Below are 26627 nucleotides of genomic sequence, written 5' to 3'. Positions count from 1 at the left end.
AATTGTTGATCTTATAATCTAATAATCATCTTATCATTCTTGTCAACTCTTTTCTTTTTCGTTTCACTCATCCAAATCGAAGTAGTCCATTTATAATCTAGAAACTATGTACGGATAATTATAAAAGCAGTTATTTTCAAAGACCATTGCTGATGGATATTTGGCAGTATTTGAAATCCTTGGGTCAGTCCAATGGTTTACTCGATTGAAAATTAAATTTCTGGAGCTAGAAATTTCTCACTATTTTTTTTTCTTTTCGAAGTATATTTCTTGTTAGAACAATTTTCTTCATACAATAAAAATAAATTTTACTAAAAATAAAATAAATATGTGTATTTTATATAAATTTAAATTATAAATTGAATAAAAAATTAATTATACATAGACTGCTTAAGCAAACTAAACCAGTTAGTAATCGTAAGATGTCGAACTTCAATACTATTAATTCATTACTTAATTAAATACTAAAGGTATAAAGACAAAATTAATTTAATAAAGAATTTAATGTTTATACATAATATATAATTTTTTTTTATATTTTTTTAAATTTTTTTTTAACGTAATGTGTTGCTTAACTCTACAATTTGTTATTTTAAAATGCATCAAGATAAGCACATTCCCATTGGTCAATATGCAAATTTTTCAAACAAAAAAGTGTTAAAACTTAACTTTATATTGATTTTTTTTATTTTTTTTTTTCAGTAAAATAAACCTTTAACACCTAGCAACAAAAGCGTTTAAAACAAATTATGTAAACATATAATTTAAAACACTTTAAAATCGAAATTTCGTTTAAAAGCATACATTTTAATGACTAACACCACAAAATTAAAAAAAAAAAAATTTTTAAAGAGTATCTAGCTTTAAATGAAGCTTAAATAATTTAACTACTTAACCTCAGAGTTAACTTGATTTGTTAAAGATAATATTAAACTCAAATTCAAGCGTTTAAGAAGAAACGTACCATAGAATAGAAATCAAATTGTCTTCACGGAATAAAAATAAAATATCAAAAAGATAGATAGAAAAAGTTATTAAGAATTTAAAATAGTGCACGAGTATCATTTTCTGTAGATATTTCTTTCTGTTTTCATGACATATATTTATATATATATATATATAAATAAATTTATATGTCTTTCGTCTACTACTTATATTTTTAATTTCAGTCTTCTTCCATAATACAACGTGTATGTCTTGTAATTTGACTTAGTTTTCTTTTTGTCGCAGACAATCTTCATTTCTGTGTACTATCTTCTCTTCCTTTTCGCTGTATGTATCTTTAGATTCTTTTTTTATTTTTTTTTTTTGTTTGGTTACGTTACTAGAACCTCAACGATTTAATAATTCTTATGCAAATTCCCGCTTTTGTGCCAAATGCAAATATTACAGTACCGAGAGTAGGCAGTAGGCATGCAAGTGCAATTGTAGATACACTTAGAGAAAAATAATGAAAAAAAAATATAAAAAAAAAATTAGGAAGAAAAAGTCAACAAAACCTTTTTTATATAGCAGTGTAAAATATATATAGTGTATTAATATATATAAAGTATATATATAATATAATAATATAATATATATATAGTGTATTAATATATATATAATATAATAATATAATATATATATAGTGTATTAATATATATATAATATAATATATATAATATAATAATATAATATATATATAGTGTATTAATATATATAATATAATATATATATATAGTGTATGAATATGTATAATATAATAATATAATATATATACATATAGTGTATTAATATATATAATATAATATATATATATAGTGTATATAATATAATAATATAATATATATATATGTAGTGTATTAATATATATAATATAATATAAAAAACAAACATATTGTTTTTCTAAAGAAATAAATTTTCAAGTATCGATTAAACTTGAAAAACCGTTTGTCAATTTTTTTTTATAAAAAACAGTGTATTTTATATTATATATTGTTTTATAAACAAAACCGTTTGTAAAAAACCGTTATATTGTTTTATATACATTTACTGTTTTGTATAAAAACAGTGTAATTTATATTATAAATTGTTTTTATAAACAAAAAAAAATGTCATGTATGTAAAATGTTTTTTATATTATATATTGTTTTTAAAAACAAGCAAAAATTTCAAATTTAGATTAAACTCGCAAAACCGTTTGTAAAGTTTTTTTTATAATAAGCAGTGTATTTTATATTATACAGACATTAAATATAGTCTCGTTTTTCTAAACAAATAAAATATCAAATATTAATTAAACTTGTAAAATCGTTTGTCAATCTTATCGCAAACTATTTTCTAATATTATGAGTATTATTTAATATATAACTGAATTAATTAATTATTAAATACATTTATTTTTCTACACAGCCTAAATCCAGCTTCATTTTCAAAATTTTATTTTTTTTTTACATATAAATTATATAAATCATAAATTCAAAAAGTGAAAATAATGTAAACTGAAATAGAGATACTGTACTGATAAGCTTATTATATATTTTGATAACGGATTTTTTTGTAGAGTAGCATCATGACGATTTGAATTACTTTGTTAATATTAAAAAGTAATTAATAATATTTTTTCATACACACATAATACAAAAAAGGTATATCAAGTTTTAGGAACAGTTGGTAACACAGTGAAGAGATATTGGAGACGCTATAAGATAGTATTATTATTTATACATAGTAATCTCTCAATATTAAAACTAGAACCCATGTACTTAATGGGGGTAAATTATGAACATTTGTCATTTGAAATGTCTGAAAAAAATTGACTATATATTATAGCTATAGTATAATTTGAACAATTAAACCTCTAGGTTTTAAATATATAAAGATACTTGGTCAATATTGACAACTTATATGTTTGTAAATGTACCTATATAACATTTTAAAGGACCATAAAAGTAATATGGATAAGATTAAAATACATAAACTATATTCGATAGCTGTCATATAAACTAAACTATTAAACCCCTAATTTTAACTACTTAGAAAGATATTTCATTAGCATAGAGATTAAATTTATATATATATATATAAATAGAAGTCCGGCAGACGATACAATCTTCATAACTGTTAGTTTTATATAAATAATTATAACAGTTTTATATATTATATTCTTTGTAATATATTATATATTAATATATAATAAATGAAGCTAAATGCTACTACTATAAAGAGAATTTGGTCTAAATATTTGATTGTTTATAACTGAAGGTTTTTTTCACGTAATCTTTTCTGTGAGTTTAGAGAAATTTTAATTAAACTAATTTATATCTCAATATAATTAAAAATAAGCTCACTTATTTCCTTCCTATGTTATAAGATATTTTGCTTTTGTTTTTACTTCAAAATAATTATTTTTGACATTTCCATCACATGTTTAGGAAACACCTTGAATAATACGTATATATAGTATTGAATGTAAAAGCTTTCTGGTTTATTTAAGTACGCAATTGAAATAAACACCTGTTTATCTCATTTTAATACTATCAGTATAAAATTATTCTCTTTAAATAACTATATTAAATATTTCTTGAGTCGATTTGCTACATTAAACAGTCAATTAAAATCAATTAATAAACAATACTATAATTAGAAATTAATGCAGTAAATGTTCCATTTGATAATTTTAATTAATTTTTTAATTAATCTATTTGCTATGGAAATTATAAACTCACTAAAAGTATTTTAATGCCAAAGGTAGCATTTGTAATGAGATAGAATTACACAATACGAATTGTAACAACTTGTTTCGCACACGTGAAATACAGTACTACCTCGATATATCTCGATATACATTAACTAAAGTACGCTATTAAATGGCTTGGGTTCAATAAGAAAAAAGCAATCAAAATTGTTGTAATTATATATTATATTAACATTTTATTTACTTTAATGGCCGTTTTAACAAACTCAAATATCTTTTCAAATTCAAATTTCTTTTCACATTCAAATCGATTCCTATAGATTCCCAATGAAAATTGAAATTAATTAATTAAATAAAAAATAAAAAGATATAAAAATAAATAAAAATAATAAAATAAAAAAATATATGAATTTTCCAAAAAAAAAAAAAGAAATTTATATAAAAAAATGAATGATATGAAAAATAAATGAAACAAAAATATGTTAAATAAATTTGAAATAAATTAGATAAATGAAATAAAAAAAATAATAAAAATAATAAAAATAAAAATATTATTTTTCAAAATAAAAATAACAAAATTATTTAAAAAAAAAAATTAAAAATATGAATAAAAAATATATATATATAATTTAAATCAAAATAAAATATGAATGAAATAAAAATAAATTAAATTAATTGATTAAATATAAATAAAACAAAAACGAGTGATTACAAATAAATAAAATTAAAATAAATAAAATAAAAATGAATAAGATCGTTAAAAATAAGATAAATGAACAAAAAACAAAAATTAATGTAAGAAAATTAATTATATCTGAATAAATTAAAAATAAATGTTATTTAAATAAATGTAATCAAAATAAATATGATAAGAAAAACAAACTTCAAATAAACATAATTAGAAAAAGTTAAAATCAATTTGAAATAATATTGTAAAAATATTTTTAAAATAAATTTAAACTAAAAATAAAATAATAAATTTAAATTAAGATTAAGATTAAAATAAAAAATTCAATAGTAACGAATTTAAAATAAAATGAAAATTATAAATTTAATATAAAATTAAAATTATTAATTTAATATAGAATTAATTAAGATTATAAATTTAATATAAAATTAAGATTATAAATTTAATATAAAATTATAAATTTAATATAAAATTAAAATTATAAACTTAATATAAAATTAAAATTATAAATTTAATATAAAATTAAAATTATAAATTTAATATAAAATTAAAATTAAAAATTTAATATAAAATTAAAATAATAAACTTAAAATAATAAACTTAAAATAATAAACTTAAAATAATAAACTTAAAATAATAAACTTAAAATAATGAACTTAAAATAAAACTAATATAATTAATCTAAAATGAAATTGTAATAGAAAATACAAAAAAAATTAAAATAATAGATTTAAACTAAAATTAAGATTAATATAACAAATTTAGAATTAATAATAAATTTAATATTAAATTAAAATAATAAATAATAATATTAAATAATATTGAATTAAAATAATATTAAATTAAAATAATATTAAATTAAAATAATTTTAAATTAAAATAATATTAAATTAAAATAATAAATTTTAAATGATATAAAGTTATAGAAAATTCAAATATTAAATTAAATTTAAATTAAAATAAAAACTAAATTATGCACTTACTTTTATAAAAAAATAATTGAAAACATAATTTTGCATAAAAAAAAATTGTTAAGTCTGTACCCCAGATGGGACTCGAACCCACAATCCCCGGCTTAGGAGGCCGATGCCTTATCCATTAGGCCACTGGGGCGGTGATTGCTTTTGTAACAAAGTTTTTATAGGTAGAAAAGAACAGAATGAGAATAAAATAAGCACAGTACAAATGATTACAGAAACCCTCCAGATAACATTTACTAACGAATATAAACGTAAAAGAAGAGATGACAAGAATTGAAAATAATACAAAAAGAAGAGAAGTTAAGCGTGTATGGAATCAACACGCTCATGCATAGATGTTCTCTTTTTTGTTTTTTGACTATTTTCCGGTGCACAGAATTTTTGTATTTGACTCGTTGAGAAGCCGGTTTGCAGGATATGTAGAAGGTATACGAGCATTTATGAAAGGATATTAATAGATGTCTATAGCAATGTTCTTGTTCACACGTGTGCGAATTATATTTGTGTACATGTACATGTGTATGTGTATGTGAGCTGTGAGAATGAAATGAAGGTATATTTACCCTGGTGTTTGGTCTTTGTATTAGTTTTATTTAAATTTATTTTTACTGATTGCAGGTGCGCTTTTAATTTATTATTTTAAAAGGCACACGAGGATATTTTCTAATGAATTTCATAGTAAATAATATGAGGAAAAAAGATGTGGAAAAAAATTAAATAATATGTATTGTATATTATGATGATTGTATGTCTGTATTTCGCAAATTCGAAAAATAATTGTTTTATTTATGATAATATTTTGTAGTCTATATAGAAAATGATGAATCAAGAAAAAATATAAAAGAATTATTTACTTAAAAGTAATGTAAAGTATTGAAGAATTTTTAAATATATTTATTAATTAATTTATAAAGAGGTTTTTTCGAACAGTAGTGAAATACACATATTAATTATAATTTTATTGATTAATATATTATTTATTGGAATGATTTGATATTTATATGAATAAAATTCCACGATTGAGAATATTATATACAATGTAATCTGTATTTATTTAAATTCAGAATATTTAAATGATTTTAAATTAAGTGAATTAGTTGGAGAATGTTTATGATTGTGATTGAAATTCATTTAAAAAAGAAATATATATAGATATCTACAGATTATTTCATGAAGAATACATATATTTTCTCCAGACATATATGGGATGCTAATTATTTAGATATTTGTATGGTATTTGTCTTTTATCAAAATTAAGTAAGATACAATGAGTCATAAAAAGTCTACTCGAATTAGTCGAATATCCCTCAATATCTGGAAGTTATTCCAACGAAAATGAATTAAAACACTTAAAAAAAAAATATTAATAGTATTAAACAGGTAAAATAGAGTAGTGGCCTTTAAAAAACATAATAAATCCACATGGTTACAGTATTGAAAGGTTCATACTTAGCCCATGATATGTCTGTAAAATGTCCTTTGTATATGTAGTAAACTCAAAGTATTTTGTTCTAGTGCATACCGGATTATATATACCAATAAGAAAAAGAATAAATCAAAAGATGTTATTAAATATATTTATAATATGTTATTTATATTGTATTACGCACACGTTTATTATGTTACTTTAAAATATAATATATATAATGCTTTATAATAATAATTCCAGATAAAGTGCATAACAAATTTAATGATTATTTGTTTTTAAACTAAATCATGCTATATTTTTTTAGAAAATATCTTAAAAACTTTTTAATTTTGTATTGCTTTGAACATCTATGGTTTGATTTTCTAAATGCAGTGCCCTTCTTCTTATTAGCTCTTAATAAACGTATGGTTTCAATTAAACCGTATTATATCTAAAGTCCTCAATCAAAGGACATCAATTCGTAAAGAATATATGTTCAAAAGTCCAATATTTCCAGATGTCAAAGCATATCAATTCTTAGTAAATATATATCCAAAAGTTCAATATTTCCAGTCTTCTATCTTTATTTATAAATTTGTTAGTGAACGTATGTCCGAATGCTTCCATATGAGTTTTATTAAACCGAATGATATCTAAAGTTTTCAATCATTTTTTTTTGTTTATCGATTATTCCTATGACTTCGTTATATACTTTCTATGACTTCGCAAAAACTAAGTGTTATCTAGACTCTTTGACCCTATTTATAAATAATTATTAAACGTATGCTCAAAAGTCCAATACTTCCAGATGATTTTTATCAAATCGAGTGTTATCTAGAGTTTGTACCCTTTTTATGAAAAAAAATTATTGGTGATTATATGTTTAAAATTTAATATTTCCATATGACTTTGATTTATACATAAAGTCTTCGAGCAAAGGACATTATCAATTAGTAGTAAACGTGCATCCAAAAGTCCAATACTTCCATATGACTATAATTAAACTGAGTGTTAGTTAGAGTTTTCTACCGTTTTTCTCAATTATTAATGAACATATGTCCAAAAAACCTTTACTTTCATAAGGTTTTAATCAAACCGTATAACATTTTTAGAGTCTTGGTCAACATTGTTAAGTTTATCAATATCCTTAACATTGTTGAGGTTAGCTTAGCAGATAACATAGGAGGTAATACAAATTATCTCATGGGTATGTGCAAATCGGCTTAACTACGACTCAAGTATTTTTAATTTTTAAAATCATTCACCAAATACTTTTAGAAATACTACAAAATTCTTTTATGTAGAATATTTGAACTCTAAATATTTGAAAATGTGAATTATAATAACAATAGAAGGAAGATTCCCAGCATGAATTCTTCTACTGTAACGGAACGGTTTTCTTATCACAGAAAACATACCACAAAGTTTTTTCATTAAATAATATATAAAGAAAAAATTAATCAAGAATGAAATGAATACATAATTTTATAAACTTAAATAAAATAAATTTGTTATATTGTTTTCAACATTACCTCTATGTCTTATTTGAAAATATAATTAAATTAAAAATAATTAAAAATTTAATAAAAAATTAAAGTTAAAGTATAATAATCCAATTAAAACTAAAAATTCTATCTATAATGTATAATGATTCATATATGACTTTTGTAATTATAAAATGCTATGCCATCCCTATAGTCCCGAGATAATTACCAAGTGAATGATCATTTAACCTATGCTTCAATTAATCGTTATAAAGTTATATTTAGAGGATTCTGAATATGTGCTTCGAGTACTTTTAGATGAATTCTATCATTTTCAATTTTTTCCTTCACACTCTTAAGAATATACTTCTATCTCTAGATTGTTCTCCACATTCTATTCTAAATATTTTTGTTTAAGTTTTTCTCCCTGTTGTTTGCTTCTATAGCTATAATTTATTAGTTTTATTTTCCAATAGTAGAAATATTTAAAGTTGAACCTTTGTTTTTCTAAATTTTCTGAACTGAACCATTACTTCAGTGCAAAAAAAAGTATGTCCTCTGTATACCATATATGGGAATGTGTCGGAGTTTCGGAGACGATTGCTTTCTATACTATTTTGTCATTTTAAATGGAGTTAAGAGAGGAGTGATGACTAGAGTAGTATATAAAGATGGAGAAATATGGTTGAGATATTACTGATACATCTTGTTATGTTCAGAAAGAATAAATATTATACGAGTAGTAGCGATTTCTTCCTAATCCAATTACATATCATAGTTTACTATGTTATTACATAATCGAATTTTATTTATGGTTACGGTTATTTATTTTAGTTATGGAACAGGTTTTGAAACTGTCATAATTTTCAAAATGATATTTCTTTTAAGTACAGAATAGAAGAAATATTGAATAAACTCGATAATGTGTAGAAATTAGTTATTTTTTCTACTAATTGCTACATAATTTCCAGCTAATTAAGTAATATTGTCCATTATCAAAATTAAGCGAGATATAGAGAGCCAAAGATAAGTCTGTTTGAAATTAGTCAAAAAATTGTCAATATCTGGAAGGAATATCAACGAAACTCATATTCCATAGCGTTATCAGTGGGAGGAGAGTAACTTCGCCTCCCTTTACAATGAAAATAGGATCATCTCCAACATAAAAGTTAAAGCTGCAAAAATTATCTAAATTTTGATTGAAAATCCTCACTTCAAGTCAAAAATCGATCGATTTCATTGATAATGTTTGGAGATTTCCGATTTGAGTACAGTATACTAAACATAAAGGCCTCCCAAGTAGTCCTTATCTTACAATTTGATATAAAACTTATCCAACATAATAAAAACTTCCCTATAAAATTTCTTTTATTTCCTATTAAATTTTTGAAAATTTATTTAAAGAATTCTTGTAAAATTTTGAACATTCAATAGACCTTTAATAAATTTTTTTTGAAAAAAGTATCAGTTAATTTTTTATTTTTCATCTTAGCTTCAATTTTTTGAAGTATGTTTCACTCGTAAGTACACACAAAAGACACTTCAGATGTTAACCCTCTATTTTATTGCATTTCTTACAAAGGACCAAAAGGGGTTGTTTGCTGTTATTACTTCAAGGATATGGCAGGCGTTATTTTTTGGTTATTCATTTGTAAGAAAATTGCAATTTTGTGGTGTTTCTTTTTAATTTGGATTTTTGGAAAACAAACAGGAAGAAAAACGATATTGTTAATAGGATTGAGTGTGTATGCGATCTATACAATAGACCATTAATTGATAATAGAAATAGGAGTTATGGAAATACTTGTGTTAAAAATGTTAGATTTTCCTTCTTACTTATTTATCTCTACCATGTAACATATTTCTTTTGTATTTTCTTATCTTTTTTGGATTGTACAATTTGAATTTTTTAAAATGGATTTTAGTACCTTGAATTATGAAGAAGAACCGAGATTAAAACTCTAACTGCTACTAGTTTATCTTATGGAAGTTTTAAAACACGATAGTTGACTGCAACAATTGTAAATCTTATTCCAGTAAACTACGAAAAGATTATATGGTTTTGTTTTTAATAAAATGGTAATATATAACAGGAATATTGAATACTTATTTAAAGAAATTGGAAAATATAATTTTATTGTTTACTGAGTCAGATCCAGTCTTCTGAAACAAACGAGATTTGTCACCGTCATGCCCCTACATCCAAAAAAAACTTGGGTGTAAGATCATGCCCACAGTATACAATGACAATACACCGTACACAGTGATGGCTAATAGATATAATGGACGTATTTTGAAGATCTTCGTACAGATTAGTACAAATAATATGAACAACATGTTTTGTCTTCCTCTGTTGACCTACAACATTAACAACTCTAAATAATGAAGAAAAATAACTGAAGACCCGTTCTCAATGTGATATATATTTTGAGTATTTGGTAAGAACTACTTAAGTTTTGGTATATATATTTTTCCTTTTGTAACCTTTTTTTTTTAATCATTCTAAGAGATATGTTATGTGTCACAGAAATTGTAATAATTTGCTTTTAGAACACAGAAATGCTAACACTTATTATTGAACAATTCTGCTTTGAGTCGCAGATAGCCTCGGCTCTCATGACCAAATTTGAACCGAGATATTGTTTTTACTCTCAGTCGAAATTTTACAACTTGCATTGAAAACAACAACAATTTTGTTCATGACGTGCCCATGAGACTCTGCATTACATAGCCCTAACCTTTTTAATAACAGATAATACATATTTTGACATTAATTCACTTTACTTAAAGCAAATAGTTAGGTTTTAGTTATATAAAACTATAACATTTTTTAATATAATAATATAATTAAGAGATTTACTTAATAATGTCCTTTGAAATTTAATATTCCTCTATTTAAAATCCCTTTTTAAGGTTTATTACTGGTATTAATAAAAACTACATTTTAGTTTTTCTTAATTATTTTAATTAGTTATTAACTTTAGAACACAATTTTCCTTATAATAACATACAAAAAAATAAATCTTGCGTTTACCCCAGGTGGGACTCGAACCCACAATCCCCGGCTTAGGAGGCCGGTGCCTTATCCATTAGGCCACTAGGGCGGTTGCAACTTAACGTGTAAATTTCTTATATGCAGCATTACTGAGAAAAAAGTGCATTAAAATGCCACAAAAAATAAATGAGTCCTTAAAAGTTATATGTATACTCGTATATGTGTATATGTATATATAAAATTTATACTTTAAAAACAAGTTATGTCTGTCTCTGACACATATGAAGCTTATGTGCCTTTACACCTTCCTAAGCTGGGTTTGAGGATAACGCAAAAAATAATTTTAAAATCAAGGCGGATAGAGAAAAAGGAAAAAATATTAAAGAATTGAAAAATTAACATAATAAAAAGAATACTTTAAAATAAATGCAGGTAATTTTTTTCATACTTTGTTTTGTCAACAAAATGTTTGCAATAAGTATTTAGAACCAAAAACACTATAGTGTTTTTCTTTATTATGAAATGTTTCAAAAGTACATACAATTAGAAAATGATTACATTTCTAAGAACTTAGTCTTTCTACAAAAAGTTTCCAGTTGTTTCTTTTCCGTTCCATTTTAGTTCGTTAAACGATTTGGATGTTCACCTCCATATTGTCTTTGGACGTCCTTTTTCTCTTGATCCTGCCGGTTTCCGCTCTAAAGCTGAAGAAGCTATGCTACCCGGTCTTTTCTTAGGGCAAGACTATGGTGTTAGGCTTATATAAAAGCGAAACTCTAAAGCGATGAAAAGTCTTTTGTAGTCATGATTGAGTTTAATTAAACAGTAAATATTCAGTCTTTTGAATGAAGGCTAAAATATCTCTCGTTGAAGATTTTTTTATATCGGGCTGGAATGGGTTCTCCTAGTCCATCATTTTTCGCTTGTGGAATTAGATATGAAGGATGTAACTAGTAACTTCATCCCTTTTTAAGCCATAAACAAAATTTTATCACAGCAAACGTATTCATATTATTGAGATTATAACGCAGATTTATCTGTCATATCTAATAATATGCCAGCAATCTTACCTTTATCCTACTGAATAGAGACTTTTCTTTGTAATTATTTTGCTAAAAAAAAAATGAACCATTACTACTGCTACTATTACTATTCCTACTATTATCAAGTTTTTACTGCTATTATTACTACTACTACTATTACTACTACTCCTACTATTACTACTACTCCTACTATTATTACTACTACTCCTACTATTATTACTACTACTACTATTACTACTATTACTACTACTACCTCTACCACTACTACTACAGTGTTAATTATCAAATAAAAGATGAGACTCTGATATAGTAGACCCTGGATGTAATGAAGGACATTATGCCAAAGTCTTTCATTATTTGGAATGCATTTTATGCAGAGCATTCGTTGTTCAGAAAGATCATTCTTGGTTTGTTACAAGTATTTAACCTGTTTGTTATTTAAAGGGTTCGTTAGAGTCTGCTGCATACAATATATTTTTATATTGAAAACTTAGAAGTAACAGTCTCCGGTTATAACGACCTGGGCGCTCAAGTGAAAACAAAAGATTCATTTTGCAATAGTTATCCTAACGAAAACACTATCGAAAAACTTAAAATCGAAATCTTGATAATTAGAACGAAAAAGCTATAGCTTCCTAATGTAATCACGAATATTTCGAATAAGTGATTTGTTTCTTTATGAAAAAACTGTTCTTATAACGATATTTACAGTAAAGTATTCTAAAAGTATTATAAATGCGATATAAATGGGATAGCTATAGTTTTTCTAATGTTTTTTTAATAATTTCTTTTAGAGAAATATGATCACCTTCAATAGAAAAACCATCGCAAAAACGATCTATCGCAGTTGGAATAATGTGGCAATTTTTTTTTTTTTGTTATCCTGTAATAAAATATTTAATTTTATGCAGTTTTTATGTGACTTTTAATATCCTTACCTACCGCAGCGTTCCGCTCGGCTTAATGGGGCTCCAATAAAAGTTTTTTTTGTCTCTATATCAAGTGTTCTGTAGAGCAATAAAGGAATATCAATTCCTTTATGTTAAAAGAATAAAAGATATAACATTTTTATTTGCACTTACGTTTCATCTGGTTTCCTTCCTTCCGTCCTCATCAATAAGAATACAGTACAGTACAAAATGGTATAATAATGTCAGTTTCTGATCGTGTCTAAACTCATGCAGGGGTGACTTTTAAATTAAATTTTGAGTATCCTTGTTTTTATATACAAATTATAATGATAATAATGAATGATATAACAATATTATGATGATGATATAAATAATGTTTTCTGCAAATTTACTCGTTTATACAATGTACACAGTGTTGTTTCATTCCCAGAGTAGGTATTATTGCATGATTACAGGGTTGCTAAATTTGAATTGATAATTCATAACTCAAAATCCTTTGTTAGTTAATTAAATAACCCTTTTTTTTGCAATTATTAATAAAACAATTTGTTATACACAATATTTGTATTGCACATTTATTAATAAAAGGATTCTAACAAAAAAAAGGGTAACTGTAGTTTTTATTAATTTTTAAAAAGGACAACAGTCCAATCACCGCCAAAAAAAAACGCTCATGTCACTTTAAATTTATATTGGTTATTGACTGACAGAAGACATGTGTGTTTGGATTAAAGTTTATAATTTTCATTTAATTAAATCTCTTTTTTGGTTTTTCAAATACAAAAACAAAAAATTAACTATTATTTTTCCATATTCGCTAATTTCTTACTTATTAAATTTTTGTGCTGCTTTAATATGTGAATATAATCCGATTTAACGCTGGAATTAAGAACAGACACCTCACAATGCTAATTATCCAGATTAGCTACATGCGAGCCACGAGGTACTTTTTGCTGCACCCAACCCAACAGCGAGTAGTTTTCATTTGTATGGATTTCTTTGGATGGATGCGTTCATACATTTGGTTGGCTTCCTTGGATGATATATGATTGATGTATGTGTCATATTTTAATGTAAATTATCGGTCATTGCACGTAGTTTTTGGTTTTTAATTCGCACGATGGATGGATGTGGCCTTAAGTTTTTTTGTGTTAATAATTTATTTGTCGGTTTAGACGTTTTAAATTTTAGTAGTTTCAAGATTTTATAAATTTTAAAAGTATTTTGTGATATATCATGATTAACATGTAATTATTATCATTGTTTGTTGTAGTTGCTTTAAAATTTACTTATTCACTTACTTACAAGGCAATCAGACACGTTGCTTTGTGCACTCGCTCCCAAGGGCATGCGCCTCCCAACCCCCGTTTCCCATTTCTTTAGGACTATTAAAATAAGAAATTAAAAGTAATTGAAGAATTAAACTGATTATCAAGTAAAGATGTTAATAATAATGTTAAAAGTACAGTTATTAATATTTGTCTTTTAAGTCAATGAAAATAAATAATTTCTAAAAAAAACAATACTATATTTTTAAAATAATTTTCAAAGATACATTTTTGACACAGTTGAACGATGAGCCAAACAAAGAATTAATTAAATTAAATTATTTGTAATTACAAATAATTTATCGTTACAATAGTTTTTCTGAGGCGAGGTTGTAAGCATTGCGCTCAAACTCCAACAAGGAAGCTCACCTATTGTTTTCCTTAGAGAAGGAATGGTTACGTCAATAACTAACTTATCAGTAATCCACTTGTGTGGCAAAGCATTTTGAAATGATTTTAATCGAACATCTTTCTCCACCAGTCGTACTTACTACTATCGTAGGCAAAACTTAGAAAATTCATAAGGACGTTATCACCGCCTATGCGGTAGGGTTCAATCTTCTTCGAACGTCTGTTCGTTTGCCTAATTTAGACATAAATAATATTGTTTGTTTTATTAAAACTGGGTAGGAGTTTCTCAGTCTAAGATCAGCATTTAAGCAATAATATAAGCAATAATAGTCTTAAAATTTAAACTATTATTTTTATCAAACTATTCTTAGGGTATAACCCACCCGCCCACAATCAAAAAAAAATTGAGGTGCAGCTCTCTTTCAACTTTCAGCTTCTTTCAGTTCAGGATGTTGTAGGTATATGTCACTTATTTATACTACACTGTCACCGTGCGGCACTCGTTAGAAGATATTGTATACTTTGTGATTTTTCCTTATTCGAGTGTCTAAACGATATGTCCAATGTAAATATAATCAATATTGTGAATTTTGTTAAAAAAGATATACTGGTTTTCAGATCTAGAATAGGCATAAATTTGCTTATAATTTAAAGAGCTGTTTTACTACTATTCTTTAGTATCTCAATGGACCTATTTCAAAGAGAGTAAGCTATTCGCAACTTATGTGAGACGGGCTTTATAAATGCTATCAACAGAGACATCGCAATTCAATTCATTAAAAATCTGATATAAATTAGAGTAATATTTGCTAACAAAAAATAAAGCTTATAAGTCTTATTATATATACTTCTACATATTATGGACGTGTTATTTCGTTATTTTTGGGGAAGGAGAGGAACTTTTTTTTATAGAATTTTAGGTACGACTGTATAAACTTTACTACTTTTTAATTTCACTTCAGCCTTTTATTAATTATAAAAATAAATACTATTCACTTACAGTGACTGTTATGGACTGTGATATCTTTAGTGTAGGATCTAAAAAAAAAATTTGTTTGTTTTGTGAATGTCAGCATTTAAAAATAAGTGCTTGTCATACGACGCTCTGTTTTTATTATTTTTAAATTGTTTATAATTTTTTGATTTTTATTATATCTCTTTTTTTGTTTATTTTATTAAACGGTTTTTTTTTATTTTTATTTTTTTATTTATTTTTTTTTTTTATTTTTATTTTTTTTTTTTTTATTTTTTTTTTTAACAAATTGATTATCAGATATTAATTAAACCGACACTCTTTATTATCATAGCCCGACAGTTTTTATAGGTTTACATAGTGAATTCATTAATGAGATTGATTTTCACATCCTTTTTTTTTATTAATATAATTAATTAGTTTATTTGTAAACTTTTTATTGTAATAATATATTAATCAGTTTCATTTAATATTTTTTTTGCTTTCATATAAAAAATTGTATAGAGAAAGGTTTTATGAATTTAGTTAAAAATGACTCTAATAATAATAATGGTTTGCAATCTTTCCTTCCACAATATGTAAAAAAGTCCTTACTATTGCGCTTTTTCTATACATTTTCTCACTCTTAACTAAAAAAAAACAAGTAATAATAACATTAGAAAAATATTTCTTTGATTTCTCAAATCATTACTTTGGACTCATGCATATCTGGTCCCCCTAAGCCATGTGAGGAATTCATATAAAATCCTTATTTGCATTAATGATTTTCTCAAACCCCTGTTCACACGTACGCCCTTTGTTTGCACATATAAACGCTTGACGCTCAATATTCTTTTCTATTCATTGTATTTTATATTCCAACGATTTAAAGCCTTCAAATTAAAAATTAAACTCATTAATTTAAACCTTATTTAAATATTCTGTCACCATTGTCACAACTGTTTGTATTGCACTTGCAAACCCCGCTTCGTTCCATCGAGTATATCCCAGCTGTGCTGAACTCATTAATTTCAGCAGAGTTAATGGTTTCGGTTTCATTTTTTCCATATAAAAACACAAAGCACTCAATTACTTTTTGTCGTCATTTTTATTTCAGAAATATTGTTTTAATTATATTTTGCTCTACAAATATGTGGTCGTAGTTGTTACACTGACTTATGTTTTGGTTATTATTTCTATTTTTCTACTGTTCATTTACTTACATCCACTCATGTACAGACAAGCATACATACCCACATACGTTCGAGTATGGAGTGTAAGCGAGTAATTTTAGAATTGCAATCGCTGTCACACACAAGTTTTTTTCATTTCACATATCAAAGTGACTTGTAAGTCACAATAAAATGCTAAAAACAATATTTGCATTAAGAGCAGGTACAGTTGCACCTTGAAGTGCTACAAGTGTTTTACTGTATATACATATATAGTTTTGTAATCGTACCAGACAGTGAAATCCCATACCAATGCCTTAAATGTATCTGCTAATTTTAGCGATAGAAATGATGTTTCTCTAATAATTCAATTTACAACTATTATTAACAAAGAACTCTATTAGAACCTCCTTGGAGAGGTATTAGGAAATCAGGAGTCAGCTTCATATAGAATCATGTCTTTCTAAAGAAAGAAATTAAAAAATTAATAAAAAGGTTTAACGTTTTTATATAGAAGTTTTAAAGAACGCCTCAGGAAATCTGTCCATCCAACAAGAATGTAACGACTGTTATTTCAGAAAGAACGCGATATAGTGCTTATCCATTGGTTTTAAAAAAGAAAACAATTTAAATAGCTTCAAATTTAAAATTCAAAGCTTTTTAACTGAAAACTCTATTAGAACCTCTGTGAAGCTGTTAACTGAGAAATCTATTAAAACTTCTATGAAGGGAGTTTTAGAAATTGTAAGTCTTACTTCTTTATATAGACTAACAGGTTTCTTTTACAGTTTCTATAATCTTATATAAAATAATAGATTTTAGAGAACGTCGAAGTAAATCTTTTCATCCAAAAAGAAATGAGTACTGATATTTTGAAATAACGTGATATCTATTCTCATTGCTTGTCTTTAAAAGGAAATGAAAATTCTATATTAAAACCTTTTTAGCAGAAATCTCTATTAGTACCTATCATATAAATTTTAGTAAACTATAAACATAGTTGGTATAATGAGTTCATTGAATTTTATCCTCATCAAACATATTTTCAAGACTAACTAATTCGCAATCCCACTGAATTCTTACTGCTTTCTCTCTATATCTGTCTATAAATCATCTTTGTCATACATGAAATTTAAACATGCATTCTTAGCAGGTCACATTCATCTTGGGCCTGCATTTGCTCTCTTGATAGTGTTATTTTTCAGCGTATAAGCTTTTACCCTAATGTAATTTTTATCCTTTAGCTTAAGTTACTCTACTGACTTATGTTCGTGTATATGTAACCCTACTTCTTACATATCCTTACTTCTTATCCTAATTATCCTACCTCGCTTGTTGACTATAACTCAGAAATATACACGAGTTGGTTATCATAGCTCTGTTCAGCTTACTTATATTACTTAGTGTGTCTGGCAAGGACATGGGAGTAGGAATCAAGTGTCATTGATTTAACTGTGTAACTGGTTGTGTACCTACAAACCCCATTTGTCAGATTTTACCATATCTTTATCTAGTTCACTTATCTTGGGTATTGTGCACCATAAAAACATTATAGTAGGAACTATTTCTACCGAATAACTCGATTTACTAAATATTAACTGACTATGCCGAGTTACTTTGGTGATCTCTTTGATATTGACTATATCAAAGTGACCAACCGAAGCTCCCTATCTTGTTCGCCACAAGACAGAAATATATAGTTCACTCGTTCGTTACCACATCCTTATTTAGTTTTCTCATACTACTTAGGACGATAAAGAAGTAACTGCTATTACTTCTGTGACCATCGTGATATAGTAATAAAGATTCCGGTTTAGAAGAATAATCCACAGTTTGAACACCCCATCTAGACTCTTTGACGACTATTAAATATGAATTGCTTCCAAATTTGACATTATAAGTTAAAAATTTGAGTGTTGAATAAGAATAGTTAGGCTCTCTGGTTAGAATATGGGACTCTTATATGTCATTTTGCTATCTATCATTAAATAAAATATAGTAGATTACGTTAAATATAAAGGAATATAAAAAATATATAAGATATAAAATATAAAAGATATAAAAGATAGATAAATATCAAAATAGAAACAAACTGAATTTATATCTCATTAATTGTAGCTTATTTAATCTGTAAAAGCGATTAAGTCCCGTGCGAAACCTCGAAGGTGTATCTACCATAATTAATAATCATTTAAGCATTTATGAATTTGAAAAAAATTTAGTGAGCATTTATCTGTATCTGCGGTGGGTGTGTGAATCAAAACATGTTTGCATTCATATTATATTCGCTTAACATTGCATTTATACATTGAACCATATAAGCATCTATACAATTATGTATCGCGACATGTAAGACAATGTTTCATAGCATGAGAACATATGTAAAACTAATATTACTACTGATTTTGCATATAAGTATATTTACAGTTTTAGAGTTAAGGAATGTCATGAAAATATTTTTAAAATTATATATATTATTAGTTTATTTCGAAGGTTTAGTAAGTTTTGTGCAAAGCAAATAGTGTATTATTACACCTTAATTCATTGTAAATATTCTCGTAATTTAGATTTGTTAACAAAATAAGTATACATATATGTTTTAGTTTGATTAATAGTTTTACTTTAAGCGATACAGATATGAATATATAAATTTATTCAAGAATTATTAAGATGGATTTTACTTTAAAAAAGCTTAAGAAATATATTACATTACATTCAAATTGACATAACACTGCTCGGCTTAGTAGTTTACGATTGTCTCACATGTAGATAAAAACTTTGTAAATGCTAGGTTCCAGCGGGATCACATATACCTATAAAAAGTAATCCTGAAAAGTAAGATCATGAAGCTTTATTTACAGGACCATTACAAGATATAAAGTTTCCTATATCTATAATGAATTCCTATATTGTTTAATACAACAGAATAGTTTAAAGGGATAGAAGACATATATAAACAGCGAATGTTAGTTTACAAATGGTCCAATATTTTTAACCTATCTGAGTTGACCAGCGGCTTCATAAAAGATGATTCATAGTAATGAGATTATGTAATCTAATACACAGAAATGCAACAAAAAATAACATAATCATTTAATTTTGATTGATATCGAATATAGATATTCTCTATAGATATTCTCTATAGATTTTCTCTATAAAAATTCTCTATAGATATATATAGATAGATATTCTTTATAGATATTCACTTTAGCTGTTCTCTATAGATATTCTCTAAAAAAATTCTCTATAGATATATATAGATAGAAATTCTCTATAGATATTCTCTATAGATTTTCTCCTTAGCTATTCTCTATAGATATTCTCTATAAAAATTCTCTATAGATATTCTCCTTAGCTATTCTCTATAGATATTCTCTATAAAAACTCTCTATGGATGTTCTCTATAGCTATTCTCTACAGATATTCTCTATAAAAATTCTCTATAGATATTCTCTATAAAAATTCTCTATAGATATTCTCTGTGAATTTTAGCTTTTAAATGGTTCAATATCTCTAGCTTATCTGACATAACCCGCGAATTTTAATATACTCATAAAAAATAGACCGAAGAAGTAAAATTTGGATGTCAATTCCAAGAACCATTATAAGAAATTAGGTATGCTTTTATTTAAAGTTTTCTAGAATAATCCAGACAGTTGAGTTTGAAGCAATATATTGATAAAAACCTTGCTTATGTTGGGCCTAAGTAAAGCAATATGTCTAGCTTACCTATCTTAACTAGCTGATTTTAATATTCCTAAAAAAAATTAACCAAAGGTGTTGTGCAATTCATTCAATGAGCTGTGATTAAAGCCATATACTGAGAATAGCTAAGTGAATTTTAGCTTCCAAGTGAAACAATAATCCAAAAAACTAGCGGCATCATATATACCTATAAAATATAATCCAGAATGGTGAGATCATGGTAGTTTATTCTTTATAAGAAATTATGTGCACATTCAATGTGTTTTTTTTGGAATAATGTGATTGTGTCGCGTGCTGTATGAAGAATTCCACCATTTTATTAAAACCAAAGCTCTAGCACATCAACTCCATTTAATTGTGGAAGAAGAAAGTCTTTAAGCATGAACCCACAGTTCTCCCTATTGACTATAATGTTCCGTCCGACAGCATCAATAAATTGATTCCACTAATCAATAAAATACACTAAAGTCTATTCGTATTGGAGAAACATACTGAATAGGCAAGACCTATCCATTGTCAATATCTTCCACTCGTTCCAGTATAAATATTTTTCTCTCAATGAATATTAGTTTTGAATTTTTTTTGAAGGCAAAAAAGAAAATGATTATTTTCATCACAGATTTATGGTAACATATATAATTTTTACGAGTATAACACCATTCACTCAACAACTGCCAGAGATGACTAGTCAAATTGTCTATAATACACCTATGCAGCAAAGCAAGCAGAGTTAGGTGTCACCCACCGCATCCATTGGCAACCCCACAATGCAAAGCAAGAAGAAAAACAACAATAACAACAACAGCAAACAAATCTGCAAAGAAATTTTAGACAACAACAAACGCAAATGCGAATGCGAAGAGAGAGTGAAACTGAATCTGGTACTCGTCAAAGCTGTGCGCCTGTTGGAATTGAGTTGCTTTTTATTCATTTTACCAAAACGTGGATATCAATAAAAATTTACGTACTTGCTATGCTGCTACGCTTGCTATTTCTCTTCTGCTCTTTATTTCGATTTGAATTTGAAGTGAATACGAATACAGAAAATGATTTGAATATGTGAATATGTTGAATAAATGCCAACAACAACAACAAGAACAACAAATAGTGGCTCACAAAAGCACTCAGTTAATTAAGTGCTTGACTGCTGACTGCTGCCTGCTGTCTGCTTGCTTCTTCTTATCGCTCTGTTTGTGTGCATATGCGCCAAGTAACAGTTGCTGCTCTACTATCTACTCTTAGTGAAAATTCGTTAGACAATAGAGAAATTATTTGCTATTAAATAAACTTTCATAGAAAAATTTTTTGGTTTTTAAAAATATAATTATTAATTATTTGAACAGCCAAAAATCAAAAAATATCTTTCCCCTCTAATGGTGGGTTTTAAATGCATTTAGAGTTGAAAGACTCCGTCTTTCAACTCAAACACATACCGATCAAATTTTGTTAAGGGATCACGATTATTAAAATAAAATAAAATATAAATGAAATAAAATATAAATGAAATAAAATATAAATGAAATAAAATATAAATGAAATAAAATATAAATGAAATAAAATATAAATGAAATAAAATATAAAATGAAATAAAATATAAATGAAATAAATATAAATGAAATAAAATATAATAAATAAAATATAATAAAATATATAAATATAAATAAAATAAAATAAATAAATAGAAATAAAATAAAATAGAAATAAAATAAAATAAAATAAAATAAAATATAAATAAAATAAAATATAAATAAAATAAAATATAAATAAAATAAAATAAAATATAAATAAAATAAAATATAAATAAAATAAAATATAAATAAAATAAAATATAAATTAAAAAAATATGAATAAATTTAAATATAAAATCAAATAAAATAAAATATAGAAAAAAAAATTATTTATGTATATAACTGTGTAAGTTAAAAAACTTTTTTAATTAAAAAAAAAACGAATGAATAATAAAAATTTGATTTTATTAAGTTGCCTCCTGTGAGGATTGAACTCACGACCCCTGGTTTACAAGACCAGTGCTCTGCCACTGAGCTAAAGAGGCGTGCGTCTCCTCTGTGACAATTATTTTATTTGTTTATTTTTTTATATTTTCTTAAAAAATAAAAATTATGCTTTTGATTTTTAAATTATTTTCGATTTCATTTTAATTTAAAAAAAAATTAATGTTTTGCATTGCCTCCTGTGAGGATTGAACTCACGACCCCTGGTTTACAAGACCAGTGCTCTGCCACTGAGCTAAAGAGGCTGATGCTTGGGTGGTGCCTAATATGAATCCTATTCTAATTAGAATTTTTTTGTTTGCATTTTAAGTAGAAATCTCTAAGTAATATTAATTAAGTTCAAAGTATTCTAATTAGAGACGCGAAATAATTAAAGGGCATATCTTTGGAGTTGTCTGAAATCAAGAAGAAATTTTTGAAGAAAAAAATTAAAGCAATTGCGGAAAAAGTGTATGGAATTAAAAGAATAAACAAATAAATAAGTGTAGACTTCATTTTATGTTCTATACAGAACTTCTTTCTAATATAGTGTCATGTGTTATCAGCTTTACAATACGAATTAAAAATATAATTATTTTAATATTTACTCCAGAAGGCTATTCAATGAATATTCAAAATTCGTTAACCCTAACAAAGATCCTTAACCAGTTATTCATACACAAAAACACGCATTGTGTTAATTTAATTCGATTGAGTCTAAATGATGGGATACACTCTCTTTTAGATTCAAGCAGTCATTCATTGGAACTCTTGTTGTTTACTTGCTATTCACTCCTAATTCATTACGTTTATATACAAACAATATCTATTGCATTTAATATTGCACAAAAACAAAGACCAAAGAAATATATAAGAAACAAATTCGTCCTTTATGTCAATTATCTCCCTATTTTTGCTTAAATATTTACTTAATCATATTTTCTAGAAATTTAACTCTTATTTGGTATATTTTGTTAATAAAATAATGAAAACTTTTGATATAATGATGTTTAATTTGAAATAATAAAACTGTTTTCATTTGGTTCATTTGGTAATAAATGTTTGCGACTAAATTTAACATTGCAACTAAATTTAAAAAAAAAAATTATGTGCTCACCTGAACTATATGAAAGACTGGAAAACATTATTATTTATAGACAAAATCTATCATTTTAGTTATAATTGATAAAACAAGAAAAAATAAGGGTACATGCAACAATCTTGCCAAAAACCTGGGTGACTGACTTATGAGTATTCCTTTGTTCAAATTTTTCAAGATATCTTCTATTCCTTTTTTTATAGACCTAGGATACTAGTAGACCTAGTATTTACTGTGATATGTGGTGACTTGAAGAACGTAAATGATCTCCTATCACTATACTTGTATTATTATTATATTTGTAGGGCTTAACTTTCTTCTTGTCTTTTTCTGTAATAAACTGATGCTTTCATTTAATAGTTCTTCTACTTTCTTTCGAAAACCATTTAACGAGCTTATCATCTATAAATTAATAAAAAGTTGGAAAGTTTTATAAATTGCCTCCTGTGAGGATTGAACTCACGACCCCTGGTTTACAAGACCAGTGCTCTGCCACTGAGCTAAAGAGGCATATGAGCAGGTGCTTCCATAAAGCATAGGCCTAATATTATCGGTTTTAATTAAAAAAATAAAACATTCTGAAACTGATCTTATTTCATTTATTTGAGATCAGCTTCCTTTTCGAAGACAGGAAAATATTCTGAACCTCCTTTTCGAAGACAGGAAAGTATTCTGAACCTCCTTTTCGAAGGTTACTTTTATGTTTTTATAAATTTTCCTTTATATTCCTACAGAAAAATTTAAACGTCAATTGTCATTAGAATTTTTAATACGATTTTTTCGTTTCCTTGATCAAGAAATTATCGCTTAAATTAAAATCCTTTTATTTGGATAAATTCTATATAAAAGTAATATAATTATTTTATAGTAATAGTTAAAAAATTTTATAATGTATTATTTTGAATCCAAATAATTATAATTCAATTAATTATTAAATAATTTATTATATAAAATATATATTTTATTTCGTAGTACTATCAAAATGTTCTTCGGAGTTTTAGGTTATGTTTTCGTTATCATGTTGTACTGGTACACCAAAGCCCACTTGAGCTCCAGTAAAGTACCAGTGTATTACTACAGATAAATATTGTTCGTATACCAGATATGCAAAATTAGCAAGAAAGATGAAAAGCTATAGTTGTCAGCGTAACGACAAAATTGAAGTGCCTTGACTCCTTTATTTGAACACAAGAAGAAACCAATCTGATTATCTCTAGAGTTTTCACTGTGAATAATATTTGGGCATAAATTTAAAAGCTTACTTTATAGTAGATAGATACACTAATAAAAATAATTTCAAAAAATAATTTTATAATAATTAAAAAAAATAATTTTAAAATATTTAAAAAAAATCATTTTAAAATATTTAAAAAAAATCATTTTAAAATAATTTAAAAAAAATCTTTTTACAATAATTTAAAAAACATCATTTTGAAATAATTTAAAAAAATAAATCATTTTAAAAAAGTTTTAAAAAATAAATCATTTTAAAATAATTTAAGAAAATAAATCATTTTAAAATAATTTAAAAAATTGAATTATTTTGAATTTAAAAAAATGAATTATTTTGAATTTAAAAAAATTAATTATTTTGAATTAAAAAAAATGAATTATTTTGAATTTAAAAAAATGAATTATTTTGAATTTAAAAAAATAAATCATTTTAATATGATCTTTAAGAAAAAAAAAAAACTTTTGTGCTTGCCTCCTGTGAGGATTGAACTCACGACCCCTGGTTTACAAGACCAGTGCTCTGCCACTGAGCTAAAGAGGCATATAAAGCACGGCGTGCCAAGTACTCATATTACAGTAAGTAAACACACACTCACAAATTAGTAATAAAAAGAAAATTGCTTATAGTACTTGTCGTATTTATCGTCGGCTCATCGTTTCGTCGTTTCGTGAATATTCGTGTGTTTGGACTTTTGGTTAACTGCTTATTCGCATTTTGTTTGGTTTTGCATCTCACTTAATGCCATTGTGTTTCTCCACTTTTCTCGTATCTTGTCAACAATTCAAAGGTTTGTTTACTTTTTGCTTGTATTACTTGTCTGTATGTTTGCTCATTTGCCACAGCTGTCGCTCGAATTTGTATGGCATTTGCCCGCCTCTCGACGTTGTCGTCGTCGTCGTCGTCATCGTCATGTGGAAGAAGAAGAAGTACGAATATCGCTCACAAGTAACCTTTGGTTTCTTTGTACATCCGAACGATGTGTGGATTTGTGCATTTAATTCTGTTTTACTTTTGAAGAAAGAAAATAATAAAATTATATATAAAATATTTTGATTATTTTCTACAGTAAATTGCATTGATATATTTCATTTCTTTAAGATTATGTACTATATACATAAGTGATTCCTTATCAGTTCATTATTTTAATATATAACTTTAATAAATTTATTTTTTAATTCATATTTAATTAATATAAACAAAATATTTTCCATTAGAAAATTTTATTAAAAACTTGAATAAAGCAATACCCATTATCAAAATATTGATTACCTACCTCATTATACCATTCCAGATCGGGGAAACCACTAATATTATTTTAATAGTTTACTAAGAGGATGAGCTTCAGATTTAAATATATATATATTATTTTTAATATTTAACTAACTAGAAGAGTACTAGAGGGACTAGAGGGAACTTAAACCAACCCGCAGTAAATTTAAAGATGTTTTTGGTTTCACACTCCATGTAGAACTTAAAATAAGAATAGACTGTCTTATAAATACCAAATACATTGACAATCACGAATATTCGACCAATTTCTATTCTTAAGATATCATAAAGCGAGCTGATATTTTAAATGTTGCAGACACCTGAATCTGTATCTAGAAAAA

General features: G+C 25.5%; 1 protein-coding gene and 6 non-coding genes across 7 annotated transcripts in view; 1 reads left to right on the top strand and 6 right to left on the bottom strand.

Moving 5' to 3' along the window:
- Positions 1-26627, top strand: part of LOC119674309 (neurogenic protein mastermind-like) — a 596927-nt gene that overhangs the window by 459824 nt on the left and 110476 nt on the right. The gene's annotated exons all lie outside the window — the stretch shown is intronic.
- On the bottom strand, positions 5405-5477 carry Trnar-ccu. Its single transcript has one exon. It is a non-coding gene; the product is annotated as a tRNA-Arg (tRNA).
- Positions 11268-11340, bottom strand: Trnar-ccu. Its single transcript has one exon. It is a non-coding gene; the product is annotated as a tRNA-Arg (tRNA).
- Trnat-ugu lies at positions 22675-22746 on the bottom strand. The gene has a single exon. It is a non-coding gene; the product is annotated as a tRNA-Thr (tRNA).
- Trnat-ugu lies at positions 22879-22950 on the bottom strand. The gene has a single exon. It is a non-coding gene; the product is annotated as a tRNA-Thr (tRNA).
- Trnat-ugu lies at positions 24222-24293 on the bottom strand. Its single transcript has one exon. It is a non-coding gene; the product is annotated as a tRNA-Thr (tRNA).
- Trnat-ugu lies at positions 25486-25557 on the bottom strand. The gene has a single exon. It is a non-coding gene; the product is annotated as a tRNA-Thr (tRNA).

The sequence above is a fragment of the Teleopsis dalmanni genome, chromosome 2 (assembly GCF_002237135.1).
Source record: "Teleopsis dalmanni isolate 2A chromosome 2, ASM223713v2, whole genome shotgun sequence".
Taxonomy (NCBI): domain Eukaryota; kingdom Metazoa; phylum Arthropoda; class Insecta; order Diptera; family Diopsidae; genus Teleopsis; species Teleopsis dalmanni.
The sequence above is the reverse complement of the archived record's forward strand: the minus strand, read 5'-3'. Positions and strand labels throughout refer to the sequence as shown.